This window comes from Prorops nasuta, unplaced genomic scaffold, assembly GCF_024137725.1.
Source record: "Prorops nasuta isolate Cenicafe-Biocafe unplaced genomic scaffold, Cenicafe_Pnas_1.2 PNAS00119, whole genome shotgun sequence".
Classification (NCBI taxonomy): domain Eukaryota; kingdom Metazoa; phylum Arthropoda; class Insecta; order Hymenoptera; family Bethylidae; genus Prorops; species Prorops nasuta.
Genome location: NW_027116916.1, coordinates 64,949 through 89,065, shown reverse-complemented (window position 1 = coordinate 89,065; position 24,117 = coordinate 64,949). Strand labels below are relative to the sequence as shown.

Here is a 24,117-nt window from a genome sequence, read left to right as displayed (position 1 = left end):
AGTTGCTTCCTTGTTTATGCAATTCTTTCACTCGCTGAAGCTACCACAAATCAAGGGGAAGCAAACGTTCGTTGGTCAGCATTAAACTTAATTTGCCTTAATTTGGTTGCCTCGTAATCATTCTACGATCCTATACCTGCTAGCTTCCACCATGCAAAAAATAAAAAGTAACGCTCACTACTTCGCAGTATAAAGTATTGCAGTGACGTTCGCGACAAACGCGCAGGCGTGTGTGGTTTAGCCGATCATAATATCATGAAAAAATTCAAAGTTTTATCGTGACAAATCGCTATATACTGCACAATCTGCTAGGATTCAACATTTTTACGATGAAAATGAATCTAAACAGAATACACGTAGGACTATACACTAAATCCACAGAACTAGTTATACATTAATTACGTTAAAAATATTTGTATTTATATAAGCACTGGATCAAAATATACTTAGTTTTTTTACCTTCAAAACTTCGCCTCTGTCCAGATTCTTCGGATTGGCATAACTTAGCCGGCCATGTACCCTGTATAGTGGAATTGCATATATTTGCGGCTTATGTAGGTGCTTCCTTGAAGGGGATGAAAATTTCAAGGATGAGGTTAGAAAAGTTGGCACTTGGGGTGGGGGTTAAGACTGGGTTATGGAAATGGCAGAGGTGGAAAATAAGGAGTGTACGCGTGGTTCTCGTCAAAGCACCCTTTAATATGGATGCGTGATTTCCCAGGTGGGCTGTTTCATCCGTCGGATGACAAGCAGGAGGTAGCCTTTCGTTATGCAGTGGAAAAGATCAACGCCAACAGGGACGTACTGCCCAAGTCCCGCCTGAGCGCGCAGATTGAGCAGATAAAACCACAGGACAGCTTCCATGCCTCAAAACGAGGTAAGCTAAAACATATATCCTAATCACCATTTAAAACATCTCGTTTAACCCTTTAAAGCACATATTTTTCTCTTAGGCAAAACTGCAGACGAAATCTTTTTACTTGGGAGTTTTTGGGGTCACTGTAAATAGCGAATTTTAAGTTAAATGTTGAGATTTCAAAATTGGAGGTCCAATTTGGCTTGACAAAATTTCTAATATAATCAGATCCGGTTTAATTTTCACAATATGTCCGCCCAATTAAATTTTTGAATTTGAACTTTATATTTGTCATCTACGCTGCTAAAACCCTTTTAGTAACATATTGCGATCAATTCTGGTTAATTTTTTAAAAAATCGTCCACTATAATAGAACAGCTGATTGAATTTTAAAAGTCTAATATTTCATAAATATAGTTATTAGAGATCCACATATGTACTAACGATCTCAAGCTGGTGATCAAGGAGGAACATAATAATACTATTCAAAAAAATAGCAAAATACTAAACGCTTCCATTGTACATAAAAGAGACTTTAAATATAATTATTCTGAATTTAAAACATTGGAGAGCAGATATATGTTTAGGATACATGGAAGAATTGTTGGGAGAGGCCTCAGCACATATTAACGAGAGTCACAGTAGGCATTCACAAAGAAGATATTAAAAGTGCAATAAAAACTTATGAATTGATGTCTGAAGGAATCTACATTCATGCCTTGCCTACTCTTTCTTTCTCCTGCACGTTCAGACAACAACTGTCCAGTTTTTTCCTCTTCACCACGGCTGAAGACAATGGTAGCGGATTGTTTCAAACAATGATCATATGAACCTACTCTTATCCGTCATTATGGAAGTGAAGTTGAATTAAATATTAATAAAATTGAGGCGAAAGACAATTCTGTTGGTTGCGACATTAGAGAAGAAAGTGGGGTTGAAGTTACTGCAGATTTATTAAACAAAAGTATTTTCTATAAAAATCAAAAGAGCCTGCAAAAGCCTGAAAAATTTACTCTTTATTTGGATTTAGTGGCATACAGAAATATTCGATTTTTTATATCGAAAAGATAAGATGTTCGCAGAGATAAAAGGTCGGGACATTTTTCCTACCCTGTATCGATTCCGGATCTTTTCATGAAGCGAGTTAAGGATAACGGTATATAGTCCATGATGTGTCCCACTAAATCGCCTGGTCTGAGCGATATCTAGGCTGAAGAATTTGAGGAAAAGTACACGCGGACACGCGGTATGAGAACGAATACCGTTTTATACGCCAAGTAAACGCAAGGGGGCTTGTGGAAAGCTGTTTTACAATCTCAAATCAGAACTGATTCTTCTTACATACTATTCAAAGATAGTTCTAATCATAAATCAAATTACAAACCTCTTGGTGCTATACAATGCAGTACTTCATTCACCGAGGTCATAGTATGTCGAGACGGCGCAGCTCGCGAGCTTAAGTACATTTCGAGCAACATTTGACTATATAATGAGAAACGCTCCGCGAAGAAGCCATCTGGCGGCGTTGTGATAAAGTGGGGAGTGTGAAATAGAGTCGGAGAGTGCGCTGGAGTGATGCGGCCCGAGAATCCCGGACCTCTCACACCAATACACCTCCGATCTCCAATAGTAGTGATTATAATAAAGTTATGGGATACCAATTTTCAAGCGCTTATTTTTTACAAAATCGTTGATAACAAATTTTTTGAGCGAAATTTCGTTTTTTATATTTATTTACTAATAACATTTATATGGTAAATACGATAAATATTTATGTCTTCTCCGTTGTTTCTCCTTGTTCTTCTTATCAGTATAGTGATAAGAACAAATCCACTTGTGTGAATACGACAACCGCACTGTGTTACGTTGACCATGCACTTCCTTGGGGAGTAGAATTCTTGGGAATACACAGATTCACAGATCCTGTTGTCTGTTTTTAAATATCGACAGCACCTTTAAATGAATAAAGATTTAAGTAAACTTATCATATGAGACGATTTGAGCGGTAGATATCGAGCCTCATCTCACATATTAAAACAAATATAAATGAACAGCGAGCATCTGCTGCTTGCAAAGTAATCAACCGGATTCGGAAAATCGATACATCGTAGATTACTATGATTACAATCATAACGGTGAATACAAGTATAGTTTATAATTATTACAGTTAAACGTAATAATTTTATTATGTATTTCAGGCACGATTTACGCTTAATCAAAAATTGATTAATATTCTAGCTTTGCTCTGCTTTTCATCTGTTTTTTGTTTTAATTTTTTCTCATATATACGTCTCTCGCTCAAGATAATTTATTCAACAATGAAAATTCTCAGCTACACTTGCACCTCAATAGTCACTATTAACTATTTGGCTTCTGCATCGCTCCAGCAAAACCATTTTTTCTCTATCACGGTCATAATTAAAAAACTACTTTAAAAGTATCACGAGTACGTTAATAAATGTTTATAGATACGTTATTATCTCTTTAGTCTAATAATACATAGAACTTTTATTTTGCTGTCAGAATTCAAGATAATTGCTTTGCAAATAACATACATGAAATAACGTTGACCAATATATTGCTTATGAATATTTGAGTTCATAATAGCTATACTCTTAGGGTAAGTTTTCCCACTTACTGGCAAATTTTTCTGTTTAGTAAATATTAGAAATTATATAAAATTTCATTCATTTCGATTTTTATCAAACAGATATAAGTTATCATGCTATTTACCAATAAATGGAAGATTTGCTTTTATCCACGTACAAGTGACACTTATAAAATAGTTTTGTAGGTGCTATGTAGTATGTATAGCAAAAAGATTAATAGTGACCATTGTGACGAAAATTTGTCTAAACATCTTCAAAGTGTTTGATAAATTACTCTGAATGAGAAGACAAATGTGTGTGAAGATATTATGAGAAATAGGCGGAAGAGAGGAAAAGGAGAGTTGGAGAATTATCAATGTAGATTTAGCGTTAATTGTGAGGGCATGATTTGAGGTAAAACAATAAATTTATTATTTATTTAAGTGTAGCAATGCATGATGGGTGAATATTTATAGTCGGCTATGATTGTAATCATATTAGGCTATAATTTATTGATTTTCCAAGCTCACCTGATTACACTGCAAGTAGCAACTTCTGGCTGCTCACACATATTTGCTTGAATGTGTGAAACAACGCTCGACATCTGGCGCGAAAATCCTGTTATTTGACAAGTCTAGTGAAATCCTTTTATGTTTAAAAGTTACTGGCGATATTTATAACCGACTTACAGAATTTTTATCTGGGTGTATCCAAGAATGTCACCCACTCAAGAAATTGCATGGTTAAAGCAACACACACAATGCATAAGTTAAATAGTCAATATATTTTATGAAATATCAAGGTGGTACCGTGAATTATCACCACGCTTGAAAGGGTTCAAAAACTAATCGTTTAATGAGATTAAAAAAAATCTCCAAATAATTTGAATTGATCGATCATTATTAGAAATTACACGCATTCATAAGTTTTTTGATAATTGCAAATGAACTCATTAGTCTAATTAAAATGGATTAAACAATGCTTCGTAAAATTAATAGTATTATGTTAACGTTTATCTTTAGGCAATAAGCATTATTGGGTTAGCAATTTGTTTAACGTAGATAATAGATATTTAATAATAAAGTTTGCACCAGGCTCAATCGTTATTCCGACCAAACGTTGCTGCTAAATTGTTCGATAAATTTTAATACGTTGGCGTCGAAGCAGAGCGGTTTTAACATCTGTTGATTATGTGACGCTCAAATCGATGTCAAAATTAGATATTTTATTTTAATTATTCTTTTCCCATTAAAAGCACAAGAAATGATAAATAAAGTGCTGGTATGGATGCAATATGCAAAGTTTAAGCATCAATTGCAGCGCAGCTCGGTATATTGAAACAATATCAGTTTTAATTAGTTTATTACGGAGAACATAATAACCCGTGAAATAACAATGGTTTTAAAATTTCGTTAAACTATCAAGATTGGTAAAAGGTGAGTTTCTGTGTGTGTGTGTGTGTGTGGTAATCGCTTACATCTTTTATTCGAGCTATTTGTTGATGGATTCTTAGAATAAAGGGAGGGTGAGGGGGGATAGGGGGTGGTTTGTAAATTTATTCACCACGGTAATGTCCCTGCCTCGTATAGTACTTGTCGCGAGACGCCTTACATAGAACGTGAATTTAACTACTACCGAATTTTGTCCTCCCACTTCTCTCACCCTCTCCCCTCTCCCCTTTTTACCACCCACTCACCCCACTTAACCCGTCATCCTTCCCGCAATGCCAGCCGTGTTTCACAAGTATTTCCGAGCACGCAGTGAGCAGAAACTATTTTGAAAGTTCACGTCGTTGTTCACCGTTACCGCTGCACCCCTTCGCTATGGAAAACAAACCGCGTTTCGGATTCGTCGCGTTACCTTGTCAACATTTCTCCTTCTTACTTGGGCACCGTTGCAGTACGCGGTATCCGCAAATTTGCCTCGTCTTTACGTATAATACCCGATAAGCCATTTTCGCAACCACGACGAATAGCTCGATCGGTTTTAATCTTGCTTCAATGTCTATTATACAGATTTTCACTTTTTCACTATATGTATATACATGTATGTATATATATATATAGTTAAAGAATTTAGAGATAATCTCTGTGGAGAAGGTAGATGTAAGTGTGAATAGAATTATAAGTGGTGTAGGAAATTAATTAATCAGGGTCAATAGATAATTTCGTGATTATGCGCGAACCGGTAGGTGGAAGAAGCTACGTCAAAACTGAGGCTTGTAGGATTGAATTATAATAGCTGTTGAATCTGCACAATTTCTATAATGGCCGAGCATTAAATGTGTGGCGAGCATTTCGCGTTTGCCGACCGCTTAGTTTGCCATGTTTTGTTGACAGCCTGACGCAGCCAAACAATGCAAATTCTGATATACGTATCACCGTCCACTGAATTTTGATCGACTGAACCTACAAACTATTTTCAATTTATCTCGTGCAAATACGGCACTGCGGGGTATTTAACTGCGACAGTGCGACAATAAATTTCATTGATTCTTTCCACTTGGATTTCCCCTGGCTTCTTTTTTAACGAAATATTTCAAGCCGTACATATATGTTTATGTATACGTATATATATATATTCTATTATAAATGGAACTGTAGAAAATTATAAAAGCCGTTTAGAAAATTACAGTGGAACGTGTGCAGGGATAGAATTTATCATGAGGTATATGGAACATTGCAGCGGGATGAGATATTCAGGGTAGGTCAGTAAGGTGAATCACGCCGTAAAAAATTCACATCAGGTATTCCATCTTCGTGTTGGTTTCGTTTATCGGGGCAATGAACCTGTATGTCCGACAAACGGGAAGAACGGAAACTCGTTTCGATACTATACTTCCTTTGTATTTTTACGATTCAAGAGTAAAAACTCTATACGTGCTTAGTGCCTTTGTTTATTCTTTTATATCCTTAAACAAGCTTGTACATAATGTAGTTTTATGAGTTTTCTTTAGTTGTATATTCTAGATATTTATTTTTGTCCTACATATGTTCGCGGATAAATTGCCATAAAAATATTTAGCGAAGGGTGCATTGCTGGGATCAAGGATATAAAGTATTCGAATAACAATGAAGAACAAAGTTTTTGAGATAGTGTGGAAGGTTCGTTTTCCGGCGATCTACTATGTCGGAGGCGAAAGACTGGCAACACTAATTTCCCAATAACTTTAAGGCTTTCCCTTTCATGTAGTTGTCAAACTTTTGAAAGCATATTGAAGTATGAAAACTTTATGCTACGCGAAAAGATATTTGCATGATTTTTTGTAAAGTAACTGGCACTTACAATTTATTTATAGTCTTGACATTTTTACGTAATATATATATTATCGAGAATTATTTGTTAAACCATTAATTAAATTTTCAAGTTCTAAAGCGTGGCTTTAAATTTTTGATACCTGCAAAGTGATGTTTGTTGTGATATTTCTTCACCTTTGATCGAAGTTTATCATGTGGGATGCAAATTTTCTACCCATGTAGAATATTGAATGATTTCATATTATAGCACACAATAAACTACTTGCTTGATATTTACATAGGACGTTAACTCTTGTACGAGACTCGAAATTATACATGGAATGTTAAATCAAAGTTTCTCACTCGACTACACTATACGGTCCACTGAAATCATTAAAATAATAAATCTAATAAGCACTTCATAAGTGTTTCGGAAAACATTGATAAAATCTGAAGGCGCAGTATAACGTTTTAACTTTTGTAACAGCTGTTCTCACTTTGTAACTAGAAAGTGGGTAAGAGAAACGCGATTTTCTTTAGTTCTTGCCATACTACGATGACTTATGTTACCACGTAAAATCTACTTTCCTGGTTCGATGAAAAATTGCAAGGGAATTATCGGCCTCGCCATCGATTTCAGTTCTCCCCGATAAGCACTGGTGTTTAAGATACTTGGATATACAGGGTGTTCGCAAAATTTAAAAGTGTCAAACATTTCGAAAGCCGTAAACGTTTTAAGATAAAGCTAGCCCATATATTTTAACATTTTTATTTTATAACTATATTGGTTTGACCTAGGGAGGCGTGGTGAGCTGAAGGATGTTTGAAGGCCACTCGGAGTTTTTTTAACGGAAACCTGTATTTTTCAACGGGTACTCTTGTAGCTGACCTCGAGAGCTATCCAAAACACTTTATGAATGTACCATTTAATCCAAGCTTTTACGAGATATTTGGATTTAAAATTTTCTGTGGGTTTGGCTGTGAAGTGGTGTGTATGCGGTGTGATCGCTATACACACAAAAGTATATTCGCTCACCTACCTCTATAATTTCAAATGCAAATACCTCGTAAATGCATAGATTACATGGTGAATTCATTAATTATTTTATTACGGGTGTTAAAATCAGCTAGAAGAGTATGAGTAAAAAATATCCTATGATTCCCTTTAAAGAACTTCAAGTGGCCTTGGCAAATATCCTTCATTTCAACACTTCTCCAAGGTCAAACCAAGATTGTCATCCGATAGACGTATAAAAGTATTGAATAAATTTATTGAATAATACTATAATCCGAAAAAAGTTTTAATTTTCGAGATACTCGATCGTTTCGGACTTTTCGGACACCCCCTATATTCTAATTAAACTCGTTCCATGTTTCATATAATTTTTTAGCTCGACAGCGTGGAAATTATCGGTAGTCGAGCATTTGGTCATTGACGATTAACAGACCGTTGATTTTCAACCGTTGTCGATAAAAAACATACACGATTAATTTCGTGAATATAATTACGGAACAGCCAGGTGGTAGAAAACGCGCTCATTAGCGGAGTCTGCAAACGGAGCAAATAACGAACTTGGAGCATATATACAACGATTGATTTTCATCAGACTTATTTTCAGCTGTATATTCAGCGTAAGAGATGGTAGAATAGGAATAAAATAAAGGTAAGAAATTAATATGTGTGGAATATAATATTTGCGTATATATACACAAAAAATATATCGTACGTATACAATTAAAAACAATCGAGGAATTTTTGATAAAAAAATGTATAATAATATATCGCGATGAGGAATCGAAGAAGAAAATCAAAGGGATAGAGAGAGAGAGAGAGAAAAGTTGTAGAGAAAGTTTGGGGAGATCAGAATAAAAAAAGGCGGGAAATAAATAGAAAAAGAAAAATACAAGGAGAAAATACACGATGTGGAATAGTAAGGTGGAAAGCTTGGAAGTCTAGAGCTCTAGCAAACTTATAAGTAACAGCTGCAATGAATAATAGAAGCTTCTTTCACGACAGGCCAAACGTTTTTATTTGCCGGAGCGCCAGCGCGGTTACTGCGCCCTTTTCTACGCCGTCAATCTTCGAATGGCCAAATAAACTGAGAGCCCATATAAGGCTCCTACGTACGTGCACGCGCGGCAAACATTTTACCGGCACCCATGCTACACTACCCCCATGGCCAAATAATTTCCATTTACAATCTCGCGTTGATTTAGAGTTGCACGTGGGGTGTATAGTGCAGGAAACGCGCGAGCGTGCATGCGTGGCCAAATCCTTACAACGATTTAGATGTGAAATTTGTCCCTCTTTGAATACATCCCCATCGATTTTCACCTCTCCATATATACCATCCCTCGAGAAATCTGCTCAGGGCAGTTCTTACTTTTGCATTATTGATACCCTCGGTTTTGGGTAGAAACAACAAACGACTCACCCTTATTTTTGAATTTATCGACGACTTGGCGCGTAAATGTAGAAAAATATATGTTAACCCGATGCAAGTATAGATGTATGTACTATGGTGCAACATGCGATTCGCTATTCTTTTATTATTACTTTGGCATTATCGAGCTGACTCGAAGAGTCGGACTATACGTGTCGGACGTATAAATAAATTCGGTTGCATTTCAGTATTTCCACTCGAAGACTTTTGTTGCTTTTAAAGGGATTCTTCAGACTCGGATTAGCATTATTGATGCTCGGAGTTAAAAATGTGTGTTCATTTAACATCCTGTTTGTTGGAATGGAGGCTTTGAAGTCGAAAGTAATACGGGACGGGATGGTGAGACGCGCTTAGTTACTTTACTTTTAGCTTGGCAGGTTCTGCCAACGGACGGAGAGTGTATTCGATTAAGCATCCAAACAGACTGCTTGAATTAATCTCCGTACACAAGTCTAATGTTGAGCTTGCAGTTACGTCTTGACGCCACTGGCCGGGCTCCGAGCTTGACAGGGATGCACAATAGAAATTAACTTGCGCCTTAGTAAGTTACTTAGTTTTAAGCTGAGTTACGTTTTCGTGCAATTACCACAATATACATTTGAATTCTGCTCGCTCGCGATAAAAAGCCAGCTTTTCAATTATAACTTTCTTTTATATATATATAATATACAAGAAAAGAGGTTTCGCATAACCTTCAATATCCCGACAAAGGCTGAAGCGAAGAATGAACGGCGAGGAGCCTAAAATCTTTTGCGCTCGGCAATCCTTTCGCTCGTACTCTAATATCAAACTCACCGTATATCTCGCTTTGCACATATATGGGAAAAGTGACATTGTTCATCGTCTGTGCAAACGGCTCTTCGTCGTTCCTTATCAGTTTTAATTGAATTCTTCCTGGAAAGCCTGTATCGCTTGTCTTTATACGTGTTTCGCAAAGATTGCCGCTTTTCTACTTTGAGCATTCCGATGATTTATTAATCCAGCATACTCTAGCTTTTGTCCATTTCTTCTATACGAACATGCGCAGTCGCAAAGCGCTGGGATAATTTTTGCCTTATTGTCGCTTTTCTTCCGTAATACCTGCGAATTCGATTGCCACGTACTTTAATGGAATTTAAATCGTAGGTGTATTGATGTTTCGCATAGAAAATCCATGCAGTTTCCAGCAGCAGCAATTGTGTGTAACGCATGATGCGCTATATGCGCATGCACGTATATCACATGTATATATGTATACAGTATAGAGTACATAGAGTATACAGTGGTAAAGGAATGTTTGCTACGCTTTCCGGTATCTTTGCGCAGCTGAGCCCCTTTTTCCGTTCTACGATCTTATGGCAGGACGTGTCTTGCAGTTTGAGAGGGAACGCGGATAAAAGAGAAATAAACGAAAGATGTGGAAAAAGTTGGCGCGGAAATTAAACGAAACGCGAACTCGGTGTTGGTAAAAAATACAAAGTTCGCCACATTCGGTCGTCGCGCGACGAGTCTTTCGTCTTCTCGTACTTGTAACATTAAGATAATTCCCGCGTAGCTATATAGGTGTTGGGTGCTCGCACGGTGTTCTTTTTAAGGGGAAATAAGAATTTTCTAAGGTTTCGCAATGATCCGTCGCTGCAGCAGATTAATCATTGTAGGTGGGTGAATATGATATAATTTTCTCTAGAATTATCGTAAGGCAAGCATTCGGAAGACTTGTCAAAGTGGGTAGGACTATTGCTGGGTTAAACTAGTGTTGCATAATTGATCAGACTGGCTATAGGAGCAGGGACGAAGTTTACGCTAAAGTAACGAGACAGTCGTTGCAAAGCAGCTTACTTGCATTCGCCTAACTCGACGTAACCCAACTACGATTCAAGACACTCGTAGTAGCAGAACTACTCGAATGCCGCAGGGATGCGCGATAATATCGTATTATATCTCGTTTAGGTGTTACCATTTATCGCAACCATTTGCCACTTGCTTTCAATGATAATGATCGTTATACTTCGTGTTTCGTAACAGTATATTCAATTATTTGTTTATCACCTCTGTGAAACTGCTTAGTGCTTAAATTATCGTAGGCAAATGGAAGCACTTTTACACTTTGGCATATTCCACTTTCATATGTTAAATTAAATTTGAAATAGTTCAAACGGTGTTTATCTATCAAACTTTCAGAATGGTTTAGTGCTTTCAGGGCGATAATAACGAAATTATCAAAGCGAGAGGTAACCATGCACCCCGTGCATGTACAATTCAAATAAATGAGATGGTTACATTTATTTAGATTTACCGTCACTCCAGATTTGACTATTCCAGAAAGTCCCTTAGCTTTAAGTTCACTGGTTACACGCTGGCTTTAACGGATATTCCACAGAAGCTATCTCCACCAACCACTGTTGAAGATTAGAAGCTTACGAGTACAATTTCAAACTTTTACTCCACATAGCTGTTTGAATTCTGAATGTTTGACATGAGGGCCGCGCGCGCTATTTGTTCCAAACAGAATAATTTCTCCTTTAATCTAAATCAACGCTCCACAAGATTTATGATATCGCAGTATTGACCAAATTTCTGCTTTTCAAATCTCGAAATACGAGACAAAATTTGCAATTTATTCTACTCTAATTGCTTGGTGAAATAATTTAATGTAGATTAATTCATTAATGTGGCTAATTGATTTCCAATAATATTTACATCTGATTTTTTAACGTCACTCTTAATTACATATTTTAAACGAACGCATTATTTGACAAGTTCTGTCCATTTTCAATTATAACGATATGCAAATCATACGTGAAAAAATTGTGAGATTTTCCACAGATTAAAAGATTAATTAACGAGCTTCTGCCCTCTGTATCCACATATTCGATAAATTTCTGGCTGCCGTCTCTACACTGTCAATTAAAACTTGATATCATTTCATGACCCACAAAAATTATTCGAATAATATTTTTTCAAACATTTAATACGTATCAATTTTGACGTGGTCAATCTTGTTTTACTACTGCTTCGGAAAATTTGGCTGAACAATAAATAGCGAGTAAATCAGATGTTTTGTAAAAAAAACAGTTCAATCCGGAAGCCTATTTAATGAATGGGAGGAAAATTGAGTTACGATTTTGGGATTGTACAGAGAAATCTCTGGACTGACTGAAAAATAGGTACAACATTTTTTTTAGGGCAAGCGCAATAATGGTGTATAATCGAAGCAAGAAAAATTCTATTGTGTGATTGAAAGTTTCATTTGGTATAGACATTGAGGTGATTTTATTGGTTATTATATTTTTTCCGAGTTGTCTGGCTGAACACAGTTGGGAATTCTACAAGGTGGTGGAGAGAAAACTTTCCAGCGGTTAGTGGACGCGGTATTACCTTCGCAAGGAGAATAATAAATTACAATTGTATAACAGTTCGCGAGGTTACGGTCGGAGGAGGAAACGCTAATCGGATTGTTAGCAGCGAGACCGGAAAGTTCAGCAATAAGATTCCTCGGCTGAGTACGTGTTAGATAGGTATGTGCTGGTGTCTCCAGACATCCGGGATTAATAAACGCTATGCCAGTATGCGAAATAAAAATCGTTTACCATCTTATTTCGCACATCATTTCAGTCCCTCGAGTAGGAATTAACCTGTAAGAAAGTAATACTCATCGCTTTGTCCGTTAATTTCAAAGAATTTGTTCCTTCTTTCAGTTGTACTCCGTTAATATTAACGCGTTCTTGGAAACATAAAAATCAGAATCTCTGACAACAATTTTCCGATCGATAATCGAACCTGGGAAGAGGTGAAAAATTTACGATAGTCTCGTCGTTGGCGAAAGAGGCTGTTATGTACGCAAACATGTATGTTCCTTTCCGGTGTTTTCATATTCATGCACATGCCATATATCACAGGGACATCAAGCTTGCATGAGTATCGCACGGGTTTGAGGGCAAGCTTAACGCTATATGCACGGTCCGCGAGTTGTGAAAAAGGTCGCTAAACTTTCCCAAAAGTGACGCTGGAGTCGGGAGAGCATCGAGTGGATGGGAGGGGGGGGGGGGGGGGGATGAAAAAAGACGAGTGAAGAAACGCAGATTTTAAGGGAGAGGAGAAAATGTGAGATGAGAATTAAGGGATGTAAGAGAGATAATAAAGAATAGGAGAATGGGCGGTTTATAGAGAAAGGGAAAGAGAGAGAGAGAGAGATGGAGAATGTCAGTTGTCAAAATAGCAGGTGTAGTGGTGACATTTCGCAGTAACCTCTCCGCACACCACGTAGATGTGGCTTTGGTTTCCCGTCGTCCCATTCTGCCACGCCTGCTGCCACGTTAATCCGCAATTTTCCGATGCAAATGTCCTGGCTATACTCTCCGGCGGTCTGGCTTGATGCTGCGTGCGAACCGACAAGGCATTTTCCAAGCTTTTCGCATAAATCAATGTCTCTCGTACCCGTGTATGCACCTGAAAAGCCTAGGGGACCAAGCCAAACTATCGTTACACCTCCGTGTACGAAAAATCTCAATTACCATCATTCCCTATTAACGATTTATCGCTGAGAAAAATATCCCTTTGTATATATATATATACATATATTTTTGCAGTAAAGACTATTCGCGCTTCGAAATAATCCTCTTGAAGTAGACTGAAAATCTCGAGGTGGGGGTGCTTCATCAGGTTCGATTTTCTATTATCGGTATTCCCTGCGCGCGCGAGTTATGGCTCGTGCGATGGGTCTCTAAGACGACGGTAGGAAACACAAGAAGGAAGTATGGAAAAAGACGAGCCGCGCGCGAGGATGGTGCGAAATCAGTCAAGGCGATTTCATTGCGTTCGATCATGAAGCTGAAAGCTACGGAGGAACGAGAATTACGTTAAAAGAATGGGTGGCTCGTTGCAGCAAGCCGAAGCTTTTCGTGTTAATCTTCCGAAGGATTTCGCAGACGAGGAATTTGCATAGCAGCCGGAATTTTATGGCGCAAAAGGCCCGCGAATCTGCCGCTTGCAATTTCCCGTTTGTCCTGGCGACCGCTACGCGACCATTTCCATCCTTCCTTTTTCACCTTGCGTCGCAGAGATGCATCGATTTTTCATTAGCATTTCACCCTCCCTCGCCCACTCCCTCCCTATCCCTCTTTTCTAGCTGTTTTTCCCTTCTCCGTTCCCTCCTCTCTCCTTATCCCACTTTTTCACGTCCACTTTGCATATCACTCCAGCCCCAGTGCCACGTCTAGGGCGGTCCTTAATAATCCGTCCGCCAAAACTGAATTTTTGTCCTTTCCCACGTTAACACACTTGGAACTAAATAACGGTTGACCGTTCCTCGCAATTAACTAAAATACGACTAAGTAATACTGCAACTTTTGATGAATATTCATGATTATTAATGTTTCCCGGCCCAGAACTGCTAAGCCGATCCTCCGAGGGTCTTATTGCCGAGAATGAAAGAGGGCTGAATCTTCCTCCTTTTTACGAGACCATTTCCAGAACACGCAAGAATTCTGTGAAAATTAATAGGTAGATGAGTCTTTTTCGGGGATTTTGAGGATTTTGTGGATTTTCATAGAGGGAAGAAACTCGGGAGATAGGATTTTTCTGGAATATAAAATATGAATAATACTAATGTTTAATTTCTTGCCATGGCATTTTCGTCGGAGCCTTGTTAAGAGTTAATAAGGGCGCAATGAGCCCCCGGCTTTTTCCTTATCTTTGGAAGAACATTACTTTGAGGATTACCCGTGGTGAGGAGAGTACTTATCGTGAAAGGTAGCATGGAATCGATTGTTGAGCTGGTAGAATGGAGCTGGGAAAGGATTGTCTTTCGACAGGAGCGATAAGGCCTATCAAGATCCAGTGGCAGCTTGAACCTAGCACCAAGCAAACTCTAGCTACCGCAGGCGCTTGTTTGCCTGTCTATGTGCACGCGTGCTTGCGTGCAGACTCGTGCCCCATACACCTACCACTATCGCGCGTCACCTTCTTAACTTTAATCCCGCTTGACTACCGAGAACTCCAAGCAAAATCGTGAAATCTTCCAAGGAAGAAAATTTCATTACTGGATTTATCCGGATTTCCCCTTCCGCTCTATTTGTACTTTCCACTTTTTGATCTCATCCGCGCGGTCGACGTGCCGTCGTGAATTTTCGCACAGACGGATCGTAACGAGCGCCACTCCACCACCCATTCAACTTTTCCCCAAACTTTCTTCTTTTATCAAGGTTAACGCTCGACTCCCGGCAACCCGACAACCCGGCAAGATACGGACGCTATGCCCTACCCTGCACAGCTCCTATATAGCACTCTTCTGCTTGAGCAAATGCAGTTACGTTGTTACGTATTCGACGATCCGACGAGAGGACTATATAAACAATGGCTCGCAGCCAAGACAATAAAGGATGTTGTTACGGACGGGATCTTGGAAAAACTGAGATCAACTCATTCTCTCCTCCCATATACCATATATGTATCGACAAAATACTTTTTTCAAGAAATTTTTGCAATATTCCGAAAGCCTAATATTCCACCCTTTTTCCCATAAAAATTAAGCAGAAAATTATCGGTTTCACGCTACAGCTGTGTGGCTCTTGTTGATTTTCATAACGTTCCTTTCAATAGCAAATTATGATCCAAGAGATATTTTCGTGAGATTGGGCTAATCGGCTTTATTCCAAGACAACAAGTCAGGTTGAAATTCTGCTGAGAGTTTCTGCACGATTTGCTCCAGTTTGGCTGTACCTGATTGCAATTGTACGACTGGCTTGTCACTGCACATCAGTGAGACGACCCGGATATAATAGTAAAGCTCTATCTCAAAGACCGAACGGACACAAAACTCTTTCGCGCAGCGTCATCGAAATTCCACAATTGATTTTTTCAAAGAGAAACGCTGGAAACCCCTTAATTGGCCAAATAAAAATTTCGAATCCCGGCACAATTTCATTGAAAGTTCGATAAAAAAAGGCCTGGTCTTTATTCGTTTAAAGCCCATCAAATTTACTATTTTGTAAGAAAAAGTTTAATTGGCGCGAGATTGATTTCAATTAGTTACAGAAATTTCTACTTTATCGCTTTTTTTTTATCAATGTATGAGTAAAACCCTATCATTATTTCTCTCTTGATCCTAGCACGTAAACATAGATTGGAATTCGTGGCGTCTCGTGGCAAAACGCTCGTGGATTTCTGAACAAATGGGTTAATAATTTTGCCGGAGCAGGAGAATGGCGAAAACCCAAAGGCACTTTGCAGTGGCAGCATGGAGAACGCTCAATTATATCGCAGGGATGTATATGGCTACTGTGTCTTGCAAGTATTAGATGAAAATAGAAAAAAGCTTGAAGGATGAAAAATGGATTAGACGCGCGGGTGTGGAGTTTCGTATATTTCCCAGTGGAATGGTATACAGCCTTCATTCTATTAGCTTTACATCATTTTACGACATATCCATTATTTATAAAATGCGTGTGTCTTAGCAAGGTAGATCCAATTTAGCCCAAAGAGGGCGCGCTTATTCCAGATCGCCACTTTTATGCGAATACTCCACGTCGTAGGAATTCACCAATTTCTCTTACCGGACCTTACCACCAGTTATCATCGTTCGACGAATCCAATTTTCTCTGATCCCTTTTAGACGAAGCTTTCAATTTCAGGAAAAATTTCCGTCGCGCGCTTTAACTCTTCATTTTGTCCGAGATCTTCAATTGCAAAGCTCCTTTGTCTCTCCTAACGACTCGTCATTATAAGACACATAAAACATCCAATCGAACCTTTCTTATCTAAATTGTTGTTCAGTTTTGTTCTGCAGTTTCACCCAAATTCTTTTTACTACTAATCCTTGCTACTTTTCCCTTTTCCATTCGATCCAAATACTTTTACACTGTGACGAAACTATATACTTTCAAGCATCGCTCGTATATAGCATGAATTCTGATCATCATATGTCGAGCAAACTCGACAACGCTCGGCTGGCTCATTCATTGCACTTGTCAAGTTCTTTAATGTACCGTGCCAGTTTCAACTTATTCAAACTTTCAGTCATCTATGTAAATGCATGGCAATTAACAGTATTAATAAACGTTTGATCAGTCTTGGAATTAAAATCCATGCATCAATCGTGGATTGAGATCTATAGCGATATTTAGAGATAGGGGAAAAGTCAATTAGAATGAGAATATTGAAAAGGTGATAATTTAGTTTTCATTGGTAGCCAGTGCGATGAGTCCTTAATTGCTACTTTCTCATTCAAAGAAACAATTCAGTTGAAATGGCGAGTCGATAGAAGTTTAATTGTGAAAACAGAGAGCCCGGCAATAGTCGCTTGTAAATCGACACACACGTGTGTCTCTTCTCGGCTGGGGGTAGAGGGGTGCGGGACATGGCCATTGAAAGGGGTGGATTTGGGTGGCGCTTGATTGACGGCGGTTCAAGGCACGATGGCGTGTTAATTTGAGGAACGACCACACACCTGAGGGCTCCACTCTACGCGCCGAATTCTCCGACAATGATCCTGTATAACGGCTCTATTCCCTTCGATGATTACTGATACAGACCTTCAAATTGTTCGCATTAAATTCCCATTACGAACGCTCCTAAATATTCCACCAAAACTCAATGAAATTCTGATTAATCGGAATTCCTCCCTCCGCGCTCCGCCACGTCGCCGCGCAGCACATCGTAGCATCATCAAAAGTTTTCCACAAAATTAGTCCAACTTTTTAGCAATAATTTGAGGCACAGTTTACATATGTTTGCTATACTATAAATCCTCTCTTTATAGAGTAAAATGACCTACGCAGTTGCATGTACCTGGCGTCATTTGCTGAAAAACTAACTGAAATTCGTGCAGTAAAAATGGTTTAGTAGGTTAGATAAGGGCCACGATAAATGCGCAGCATAATAATGAGAGTCTATCCATAAATTTTCTGCGCTGCGCGACCAATATAATTTTAATTTTTCGACTAAAATCATTTTGAAGAAGTATATTTGTGTTGGTTAATATATAGGGTACATCGATATAGACATACATATATATTGCGACAGGGACAACGGCGTAACGCATATCTCAAGCACTATATGTTCTGGAACAGATATATTATGTACGATATCTCACATGCATCCACTAACCCACTTTGCACATGTACGCGTATAGACTCGCGCTTAATTACAGCGGTGGATAGTGAGTGTGTGGGTCGGTTGTTCGTACCCTTGGAAATTGTCGATGGTCGACGATGGCTCCATCGTTAACTATTTAAGTGCTGCCTGGCCCAAAATGCTTGCTTCCCATAACTACTTGGCGTAATTAGTGTCAACGGCTCCAACAATTTTTCATTACACAAAATCTTTCAAAATTTTTAAATTGATTATCCGATAATCTGTCGCGAAAATTTCTGTGCTCTAGATTTGTTGTACGTAAATTTATCAGTTATTAAGGGTAAGTATAAATTCCAGTAAACATTTTTTTATTCGTGTTTCCTCGTTTGGTAAAGATGAACAATTAATTTCTTATATAGAGAATACATAGGTGATTGTATAGCGCAACTGTTTGACTCGACCGCAGCTTCTGTAAAAATGAGAATTTTTTGTTTGGATATTTTATACATATATTTTATTAATACTTATTTGTACATATCTGGATGTTCCGGGCGGTTTATCAAGCGATTTAACGAATCTAATGGTCAACCACGGTGATCTACGATTTCGTATAATTTCCCTCTGAATCTCTGTGATTAGCTCATGTAGCTTAACGCCAGATTAACGAGGGATTATAGTAACCTGTAATTTACTGCGCTGCGCTACTGGCATCGCGCACAAACTTAACATCATCCATTGACTTCGCATTGCCATGTGAAATATATCTCAATTTAATCGGGCTAATTCCAAATCAACCCAATCAACTACGACAATTATCCATTAGGAATATAATTATACCCAATCAATCCAGATCGAGTTCAATTAATTTCCACAAAAATTCCATTTTATAAGAATATATTCTTTTTTGTCTTCGAACCTCATCAACCTAATTAAATCAATATTCATTACTCGCCTATAATATCTGTATAATTATTAACGTTGCATTAAATTTGCTCATATAACTAAATTTCCATGTAAAATCTACGCAATCGCTGGCTGACTATATCGAGAAATTTTCAATGTGTGCAAATATAACAATCATAAACTTTATTAATTTGCATGATACGCGCGCATGCGAATCATGTAAGAAAATTATTTTTCCATCAGTCATTTCTGTTTCTGAAAATATCACGCAATGTCCTATGAATTTCTGTTTTACCTAAAATCCCTTTTTATTAAAGAAGAGAGAGAGTGAGAGAGAGAGAGCAAATAACAGATTATAAAAATCTTGAATAATGGATGAAGCGAATCACGTTTAATATTGATGATGGCGGATAAGGCGGGTAATGGGATCTAAGGTGGTCATAAAGTGGTTACTGTACCGAGGCACAACTGTAAATCACAGTAATGGCATGTAACGATTGAAAGTGCATCGACTACATAAACGCGAGAGCGCGAGGTAGAACCAAGTTGGATGTCAGGAAATGACGTCTACCTTTTGTCTGGTATTTTACTGCTTTCTATCTATCGATCCAAAGCTAGCTTTAATCATAGCACTAAAAGTACACATATAACGCTCCAGAGATATACTCTATAATTCCTGCAAAGCAAAAGCAGCAAAATAATCTCCAAAAAGATTATTTTCAATAAATACAAAGAATTCGAGGAATTTAATAACTTTCATCATTCTATTCGAGTTGGCTGAAATTTTAAAACTTGATAATAAGAAGAATAAGTTTTTGAATAATCCTCTGGGGGGAAGGGGGTTTATTTTTGATAGTAACAAGAGTAAAGGATGTAATGTTAGTAATAATCTTCAAAGAGAATATGTTTAATGATAGTAAAGCTGTCGAAATGGGGAGAGGATTAGGAAAGTGGTAGTAGGATGGTGTATAGGGGTCTGGGTTAGCTGTGGGTAGGTGGATATTTCCTAGGGCCAGCGGAGAGCAGACTGCAGGGCAGAGTATAACGCTGCGGTGGAAGTGCTCGTTACTTTCGTTTCCTGCGAAGTAAGCTTGAGACCAGTGGGTCCTCTCTATTTGTTTGAGACAGGCACTGGGCCACGTTTTCTAGTTTAGTGCATGGAGTCGTATACCGTATGAACGCTCGGAGAACACTCGTATAAAAGGACCCCTAGCTTCTCCAACCAACAGACACCTGCGATTGTACCGCGAGAGAAAGTAAGCAATTCGATGTGCTCTCGAGCGCAGCAGCATTTCTGGGTTCTCCCAGCTTCTTCCGGCTTCTCCAAGGGAACCGCCCTAGCTTCTCCCCGTGACCAGCTGGCCGGCCATCTTTCTGAAACTGCTAAAACGCTACTACCATATTCCCTTTTCTCGCTCCTCCATTACCGGCTCAGCTCGCGTTAACCCACTCATGGCTAATTTACCAAATTCAAACGGCAAAATTGCATCTCCCTGTATGTAGGGGAGACCGGGGTAAAATAGGGTACCGGGGTAAAACAAGGACCCATTAATATAACATAAACTAAATTTCTGATTCAGTCATTAATGAAGGTATGTAATGGTACCACTTGAAGATATTTGTCAGCAAAAATTTGTAAACATTGGCGCTTGATTACTTTCCAAACGCTTTATTTTTCATTTTTGCATATAATTCTTAAAAGCTTCCGATAATTTCGAAGTGTTCAGTACAAAATCTGGACTAATAGAGTAAATTTTCACTTAAGTCACTTAATTTGTAATATTTTTAACTATAATTTCGTTAGTCGTATTTTTAATTTACATACGATATATGTCTGTATAATATTTAAGTACACTTTGTACGGTTAAGGGGCAAAACCGTACGGGGTAAAATCGGACCTCATACCTTCATTAATGACTGAATCAGGAATATAATTTTTGTTATATTAATGGGTTCTTGTTTTACCCTGGTACCCTACTTTACCTGGGTTTCCCCTAATAAATGTATTTATTGTAAAGGAATATGCGCTTTAACAAAATTACAAGAAGGATGAGTACAATGCATAAAAAATTTAAAATGGGCTCATGAAGGATGAACTGACTAGAAAGTTGAAAATTTTCATAATTTCTCATGTAATACATGCTAACTTTGTATCAATTTTTTGTATCCAATTTGAATCCGTGGAGTACCCTATTTTACCCATGGGTCGGGGTAAAACCGTAAATTGTTATGTTTTTTTTAAATTCAGATTTGATTGATCAAAAATAAAAATAATTATTTAATTTTGTGTCACCATTTTAAAGAAGATTTATATTAAATCAAAGTCGTTTTATTTTCATTTTTTTTTTAAATAATAACCTAAATATAAGCCTTTATCCTTAAGGGTACCGTTTTATCCCGGTCTCCCCTATATATATATATATATATATATACAAAAATCAAATCAGCTCTCCAACCAATTAAGCAGCCCTTTCTCTCTATTTCTCGTCTTTAATTTCCCAACAGGAAAAACAATCGTGTTAACGCTTAAACTCTACGAGTCCAGCTAGAGGAAAGTATCAACTCGAACAAGGGACGACGCAGCTTATGCAAAAGCCTCGTGCTTTAAAGCATTAAGTTTATTTTCCAAGTTTCGAAACAAAAGGCGCACATTGGCCGGGTTTCGAAGAGTCGTCGGCTTAAGAACTACTGAAAATGCAGGCCAGCCAGGAGCTTTTTAGAGTCCGCTTGGAAAATTCGATACGACTGACGATTGTTGAAAAAACATTGCACCACCTGAGACTGCAATATCTTGTTTACAGTTTTCCTTTCATCCAATCCGTGATCAATCGGAGGGCTGAAAAAACTGCCTATACACACATTCATCGCATTTGTCATTTCGCTGCTTATACCTTTTGCCAGGATCTGACAAATTCTGAATCAACACTCGCCGATGCAGGGGCTTTGACAGATTTTATAGATTGGAAAAAAGAAAGCTCATCGGTGTATGAAAAGGGTTCCATATATAGTGTATCTTTGTCGAAGCTCTTGCTTCGTTTTTCAGAGTCCCGTATAACTCAGGTGCTACAACGGAGCAGCTATATATCCAGTGCGGCGCGGCGCGAAGCGGCGGCTGGTCTATCTATATATATACTTTTGGAAAAGCTCTACGTAAATCGGCGAAAAGGTCGTATACTTTGCGTGCTTTGCGCCATCGGACGTTATCGTGTTGAGCTCCCGTGCATAAAATGGCATGGAACGGCCCGGTATAACAACGCCAGACTCGTAAGTAAGCTCGTAAATCGACGCAGACATCCTAAAACGCCGTAAAGTCAGTGCAGGTAAAATTAAAACAAACTTTCTTCCCTGCTCACCGTGTTAAATTTCTCACGTCGAAATCAGCCGGATAGAGCCAGCCGGCCCCGGCCCCGCTCTACGTACTGTACAATATAAACCGTGAACACTTCTACGTGCGATTTACTCGAGAAATTTTATTCGATGCATATTATTTAGAGTCGAATCGACGTTTTCCCGATATTTCCTTCGTATAAGCTTCTCCCGTGCCGTGCTAGATGGGTGCACGGAAGGAGTCAGCAGTATAGGCGTCACGGGTTAGAGGGAATCGGCGATAAACGTAAATCTCGCTTAACAAAGTCGCTTAGCCCGAGGGCGCTTTTAAATTCTATATAAGAAAATGGCTGAGAGCCCTAAGCCAGCCAGCCTGCGTCTCTCCCTCTCCCCGAAGTGTAGCAGTTAGTTTCTCGAGGACGGTATTAGGAAGATTAAAAGACAATTTAGTCCTCATTGCGAAGGGATTAAAATCACTCTGGAGCCTTCCGTCGCGTCGCGTAGCGTCGCTTCTCACCCGCCGTCGTCTCTCATCCTGGCTCCCCTCTCCTTTCTTACACTCCAAACAATCACCATAATCCCATACTTACAGCTTGACAATTCCTATCCTACTCATTATTCCACGTTTCGATATGCCCTTAATGTGCTATATATATATATGTATATATGTATATAACTTCAACTTGTCGCGCCCTTTTTACTGCAATCGTAAAATTTCCCAGCTGTAATTACCTGAAAATAAAATAATCCCCCAGTCATGAATTCGCAGAAAGCTGTAGATGAAGTTACGCTACACTTCATTTCCGAGTAAACAGGAAATGGCAGATATGATTTATTAACTTCATTGAATAAATCTACTTGTCAAACTTTAAATTAAAACGTGAGCTTGTAGCAGCGAACCTACATAACGTTTTTACGAGAAGAGAAACAAGAAATCAGGAGTCGCGTCAGAGCGAAAGAAGAGGGTACAAAAGAAGAGTGTTGTCTGTATGATAATTACAAGGAAGATATAATGACAGAAACGTTCGCACCTTTTTTTGTCGAAAGACGAGCCATGCTAATGAGGGGATATAAGACATTTGAAAGGATGTGTAAAATACAATCTAAAGAAAGAACTACATAATTTTTTTTTTTTAGTAAATTACCTTTATTGCAAGACTGCAGGTTATTCTTTTAATACAATATATATTAATAGTGACAAATTTTTGACTTTCTTCCGAATTATTTTCGTGAAAATAATTATCTTCGTTAATAGTAGAACTGTTAAAATAAATGTCCAATAAATTAAAGTTATATTTCTTTATGGAGAATGATGAATATAAGGAACGTTATGAACTATAATTTTTTATACGTGCAAATTATCTTTCACGGCTACAATCAATATCCTTAATGAGTAAACTTACGGCTTACGCGATACCTTTAGAGTTCAGTCCATTATGGAGGCAGATCATCTATATGATAACGATCTTTGTTTATGGTGATCACGCTGGGCAATTGTGATTGATGAGTAAACGCGCAAACAGAACAAATTGTACGTGATTAGTAAAGCAAACGTCATCTGTGTACTAAGAGATACATATATAAATATACACATTGGCTTCTTTCTCCGGATCAAGGGAGTCTTTGAAAACTCTTAAGCTTTGCTCAACCCAAGGTAGGTAAAGTTGCGCCAAGTTGCTGAATTGCAAAAGGACCTGAATTCGTAATTTATT

At 38.2% G+C, this 24,117-nt stretch overlaps 1 pseudogene; it reads left to right on the top strand.

Annotated features, from left to right (window-relative positions):
* Window positions 1–24,117, top strand: part of LOC136784983 (glutamate receptor ionotropic, kainate 2-like) — an 85,312-nt pseudogene that overhangs the window by 4,677 nt on the left and 56,518 nt on the right.